The following is a 6,000-nucleotide window of genomic DNA, read 5'->3' as shown; positions in this document are numbered from 1 at the left end:
GAAGCCCCCGCCTCCCACCCCCCCGCGCCCCTACCCGCGCGGCTGGGGCTTCGGAGGATGCAGCCGGGTGAGCGATTGCTTGCGGGGGTGGGGTTCCTGCACGACCACGCGTGAGCCCCAGGCAGGGCCTTCCCTGGGATTCGGGGTTCCCCGGAACAGGGGGCCTACCCCTACCTCTCCAGCCCCCCTGAACTGGACGCGCGCCCCAGCTTGGGTCTGCAGAGGTGACCCCTACCACCCCTAACTTGGCACAGTTTGGCAGCCGAGAAGTGGGCACTTGCCATCCCCCTCTATCCATCCATGCGTTGACCCTAAAACCTCGCCTCCTTTAGTGCAGCTGGAGGGAGAGGCAATTTCAGTTTATGGAACCAGCAGATGGAGAAGCTGGAGGTTGACTTGTAAATACTCTATTTTGAGGAGAGATTTTGTAGGGAGAGGGAGGAAGTAGTAATCTGTCCCACTCAAAAGGCACACACTCCTTCTCTCCGTCTTGCCCGCTCCCCTTCCTTCGTCATCAGCAAAAGCGATCCTGCAGTAGGAGGTTGTCCCGGGGCCGCTGGCGCAGTGCGGACGCGGGAGGCGCGGAGGGGGCGCTGCAGCGGCCGCAGGGCACCGGATCGGAACCAATGACAACAGCGACCTCGGCCGGCCGATTCTGCGCCGCTGGCTGCTGCCCCATAGCCGGGGCTGGTTTTGCTCATGCGGGGCTGGGTTTTGCTTGTTTTGTTTACTTGAATAATGAAACAGCAATTAGAATGACAAGGTAACCCATTACTACAAGTGTGGAGTTTCTGCTAACTACTAAGGTGAACTCAAATATTTAGGAGGCTGAAGAAATCGTGTAATTTTGTAAAATTCTGGAAAGCAGTTAAAGAATTGATGGCAATTCTTGTGTAGTTACTTGATTGTAGGATATCAAAATCCGTATAGTTTTCTAACTATACGTAATCTACTGTTCAGCTCTGCATAAAGGCTTAACTCTTGATGTTCTTAAGACCTTTAAGCATCATCACATCTAAGTGTTATGGGACACTCAAAAAGGCATTGCCTAGCGCATGTCTTAAATGAGATTCATCACCACGGGAAACATGGGGTTGAGTTTTCTTATGAACATCTTGTTTCTTAAAACAACATGTTCTGGTTTGAAGATGGACCTTGCTTGCAGTGGTTGTATAAAGTGAGAATGGTGGATCAGAGTGCCAGCAGGATGGGCTTACCAGCAAGGTCCCAGGCTCTTGGGCTGACAGGTAGCCCTGTATCTGTGCAAGTAGCTCAAAGGTTTCCTGATTCTGCAGCCACTGCAGTGAGACACCACATTCCCATCCACTGTGCAGGGGTCATTGAGGAAAAGTCTGGGAGCCTGCCGTGAGGGGCACACCAGAAAAGGAAGAATTCCATATCCCTTTGCTTCGCAGAGGCACAATGGAGTAATTTAAAGCAACAACAAAACGGAATTAACCTTTTGCAAACATTGGGAGAAATATCTCACAGAAGATAGGAAAGTCATCTTTACTTTATCCTTCTTATTGAGGAAAATTTCTGAGTGAGAAGAAATGGCCTAACTCTCCTTGAAACATGCCTAAGAGCACAAACACAGCATAGTAACCAGTTTGCCCCAAACTGTACATTTATAACAAGAAAAAGCAACTAAATAGCAATTATGGTTTTCTGAACTATAACTTGAGCACAACTGTTATCATCCTGAGTCTTACTGCAGCCATTTGTAAGTTTCAAGTGCACACAAGAACATCATTTATCTCTTTTGGCAGGCAAATACTTTACCGCCCTGCAGTTAAGATTATAGATACTTCGTTTTAGAGCTGTTCATTTCTGTTCTTTGCATCAAAATTTCAAGGATACTAATAATAAGCTAACAAAATCGTTGAAAGAATTTAGTATTTAGGTTCTATTCTTATTTTCTGGCTTGTTTGTTGCTAATTTATCATCCCCTTATCCAAATGATGGCATGTTATTAATTGCTTCTTTCTGTGTTGTTGTGCAATGCTAATGCATTGTGGAATTCAATAAATATTAAATCAGCCAATCAATCCTTTTGGTTAATTTAGTAGAATTCATACCTATTCTTTCCAGTAGGTTTTTATTAATAAAGAATAATTGATATAACAAAATCACAAATTTAAAGTTTGGAGGTAGCAATGGAGGAGGAAGAAAGTCTTTCATACCTTGGAATGAAAAATCAAGATGGAAAAGTATATATAATTTTTTTATTTTTATGATAGTGAGTTAGCATTGTCACCCAAGACAAATGAGTTGTGAAAATTAGTTAAGAGAATTTGGTATCAGGGATGTAGATGATACATCCTGCAGCCCTTTTTCCCTTTAGATTTTCAACCAAACTGAGAACGCATACAAGGATTCAAAAGGAAATTAAGAGCCTGGCTTAGATTCAGAGCCAAGATGGAGCATCTTATCCCTTTTCCCCCTAATTCTGCTGACCCGCCCAGTCACAAGTGAAGTATAGTCCTTCCCAACACTGAGGCAGGAAGGAACCCTACCTGTACTGCTTCTCACCTGAAGACTAGGGACTCAAAAGAGCCTGACACCCTCCAGTCCACATGGCCTGCAGCACAAGTGAGCAAGAGACAGGACCATCTGTGAGAGGGACCTTTCCTACACCAGCCCTGCCAACAGTGGTCCCAGTCCCTCCCCAGGAACCCTCCTCACGGAGTCATTCTGCTCCCAAAGATAAACGTGAGTAAGGGGCTTAAAAAGGTGACAGAAACATCTTCTACAGTACCTCCCTAGAGGTAGGAATGGCACGAATTCCTCATGTGTGCATCAGAAAGAAACATCAAGAAGAAGTGTCTTCACCTAAGCTGTGTGGTGACCAGTTGAGGAAAAGACAGGGATTGCAAATGACTCAGGTTTGGGGCTCAGATGAAGGAACAGTTGTGAAGGCAAAGAAGACAAACTGAGGTTCAGACCCATTGAGGAGCAGAGTTGTCAGAAAGTCATCCATGTGAAATTACCCATGGAAACCCGGCTGGGGAATCAGAAGCAGAGAAGTGTGGGAATCACACACAACAATTATAGTTGAAATCACACAGGTGGACAGAATTACAAAGGAAGAGAAAGTGTAGAAAGAACTGAAATCTGTTGAGGTCTATCCTGATGGGGCTTTTTGGTAAACCTACATTGCTGGAAATGCCTCATAGAGTAACTGTGGTTTCCTTTAATCACAGAGCTATGTATTAGATCTGTGGTAAAGAACTGTAAGTCAGAACTGCCAAGTAAACTATGAAAAAATGATCAAACTTTTTTATCATAGATATTGGTATATCCCAATGATCTGTGCTGTTCTAGTGTGTGATAGCTCAGGAATGAATATAATCTGAACTTCATGCATTCATTGAGGGTGTCTAAAATTCAGAACCATGCAGATCCATCTCCTGCCCCTAAACATGGTAAATTGCTTGAGGAAATTGGATCCCAAAAATTAACAGGTGAGGAACTTTCAAGTGTGTCCATATTCCATTTGGAGAACAAAGAAGCCAACTAAAAGAATTGTGGACACACTGACATGACAGCTGTGGATTGAGCAAAACATCTGTTTGAAAGGGCTATCTTGAAGATTCTGACTTTGGAGAACTGGCGATTGGTAGTGAAAAGAATCAGAACACGTGAAATTCCTTAAAATTTTATTGAATGAAATAGTTTTGCCTGTTACACATAATAATAATAATTTTAAAAAGAAAACCTTTACACTTTGTGCAGAAAGTAAAAAAAAAAGAAGAAGAAGAAGAACTAAAATCAGAACTTTGGACACGTCTAATCCCTTGGGGGCTGGAAAATGAGAGCAGGAAGTGCTTCCGGTTCAGGGGCTTCTCAGGACAGGCGCACATCCGGAGTAAGGAGTCAGAGCACCGAGGACCAGTGGGGAAGAGCCCTGTGCACACCTTCCAGGGAATCGGTTCATCACACTGGGAGAGGCTGAAACCAGACGGGAGGGGGTTGGAGAGGGACTAGGATGTGGAGAAGAGGCAAGAGCGATGTCTACAATCTTTGGAGAAATTTAGCTCTAGAATGAATGGGCAGAAATGCGAGTAAAGCCCAATAATTGTGCTTTCGTCAGAATAGGATACAACTTGGGAGAAGAAGCCAATAGTGGAAGAGAAATTGAGAGTTGAAGGGAAGGGAGAAGACAACCGCCTCTCCCGTGTGTTTTGTCGTTCCGCTACTTGTCCTCAGGCCCCCTGAGTCTCCCAGACCTGTTCTTTCTGCTCTCAGGCTACCTCTGACTCTACAGAGTTAAAACTAGCCCTGACTGGTTGTGCTGGCTCCCTACCCCAACTCCTCCCCACCGGCTCTGGCTACTAATGTTCAGATAGAAGAAGGATTTTTAGGGAAAAAGAAAGAATACCTTGGAATATCGCTGAGGCTATTTGTAAGCGTTTATTACAAACTTCGGTGGAAGTGAGTGGATGACCTGGTTGGTAATGATGCAGAGATATTCCACTGGAATATTACCCCGGAAAACAAAAAATTTAGTAAGAATGACTCCAGCAATAAGATACATGAAATCATACTGATTTCAAATAATAATAAGTTTAGGTAAGAATGACTTACCTAAAAAAAATTGAGGTAAGAATGACTCTAGCAATAAGTTACTTGAAATCATACTGATGACCTTCTTGATTGAACTTGTTTACTCTCAGAAATCAGTGGTGTGAAAGGAATTGGGAGGAGTCTGAGAAAGGTTGTATGCTTGTTCATTCCCAAGTGGTTTTCATGACAATCTGAGACCAGGGGCTGTGCCAACCGTATACATGCCCTTGGATTGAAAGTCCAAGGAGCCACATCATTTGGGAGCATCACTACAGCATCTAATGTAATCCAGGAGGCAGTTTCCAGCCACCAGAATCAGGGGAGCCATCATATGAATGGATCACTGTTTTCTTTGAAAAGTTTGCATTTGAAGGTAAAAGAATTATTCTTTGCAATAAATACCAAATATTATTTGTAGCAAATATGTCCTATAAAAGGTCTTTATTTTACCATAATAAAAATTTGAAAAATAAAGGCATCATTATAAGAGAAAATATTTTATATGACATCATCCCAAATTGTTCTTTTATGTTTTAGAAATTTTAGAGTCAGATTCGGATTTGTTGTCCTAGCGGTGGCAAAATTCATGATCATTCTTGGGCGGGGGAAGGGGTTTGTTCTTTTTTTGTGAACACTACAGACTTCTCGAAAAAGTCTGCTGACTTTGAGAGTTTAAAAACATCAATATAATTGAATTCATCTCCTCTGTAACGCTTTGCAGACAGTTTTTGGAAAGTAATCATTTATTATCCAGAAGCAAATAGAATTCATTTCTATAGTTTCCACACTGAGTGTGGGATTAGTCATGCAGCAAAATACTGAGTCATTTGGCTGGAAAATTTACTCATAGTTGTATGAACTGCCAATGGAAGATGTGAGAGCTGTTCATAAATCAAATTATAAAGCTCTCAGAGTTATAAATCACTGCACAACCTTATTCATTATTGTTCAGATAGTGTGGACTACTTCTACCATTTCTAAGAATGGGCAACTTATACAAAGCAAGTTGAAAGCAGAAGTCACTGCCTTCTAGATCCAAGATAAGAGTTGTCATATTCATTACAAGCATTTCAACATTCTTAAGGGAAAAAAGTAAGATAAGCAAGTGGTTTATAGTTGAAGCCCACCTGGTGGCTCTACGATAAAGAATCTGCCTGCCAATGCAAGAGACTCAGGAGATTTTGAGTTCAGTCTTTGGGTTGGGAAGATCCGCTGGAGAAGGAAATGGCAACCCGTGTTCTTGCCTAGGAAATCCCATGGACAGAGAGGCCTGGTGGGCTGCAGTCCATGGAGTCACAAAACAGTTGGACAAGACTGAGCAACTAAACTAAACAAAAAGCAAAGCAAATAGGTTACAAGATGAGTAAATTCTTGATTAGCTAATGTTTATGGATTAAATTCCAGATTTCTTAATAAAATGACAGCAATATTTAT

General features: G+C 42.5%; 1 protein-coding gene across 1 annotated transcript in view; it reads left to right on the top strand.

Annotated features, from left to right (window-relative positions):
- Positions 1-34: 34 nt before the first annotated feature.
- BEND6 (BEN domain containing 6) overlaps positions 35-6,000 on the top strand; it is a 63,381-nt gene continuing 57,415 nt past the window's right edge. The window contains exon 1 of the mRNA XM_010848526.1: positions 35-67. The gene's annotated coding sequence lies outside the window, so the exon portion shown is untranslated. The remainder of the gene's footprint in view (positions 68-6,000) is intronic.

Source organism: Bison bison, unplaced genomic scaffold (genome assembly GCF_000754665.1).
Source record: "Bison bison bison isolate TAMUID 2011002044 unplaced genomic scaffold, Bison_UMD1.0 scf7180017864270, whole genome shotgun sequence".
Taxonomy (NCBI): Eukaryota; Metazoa; Chordata; class Mammalia; order Artiodactyla; family Bovidae; genus Bison; species Bison bison.
This window is presented reverse-complemented; position numbering and strand designations above follow the sequence as displayed.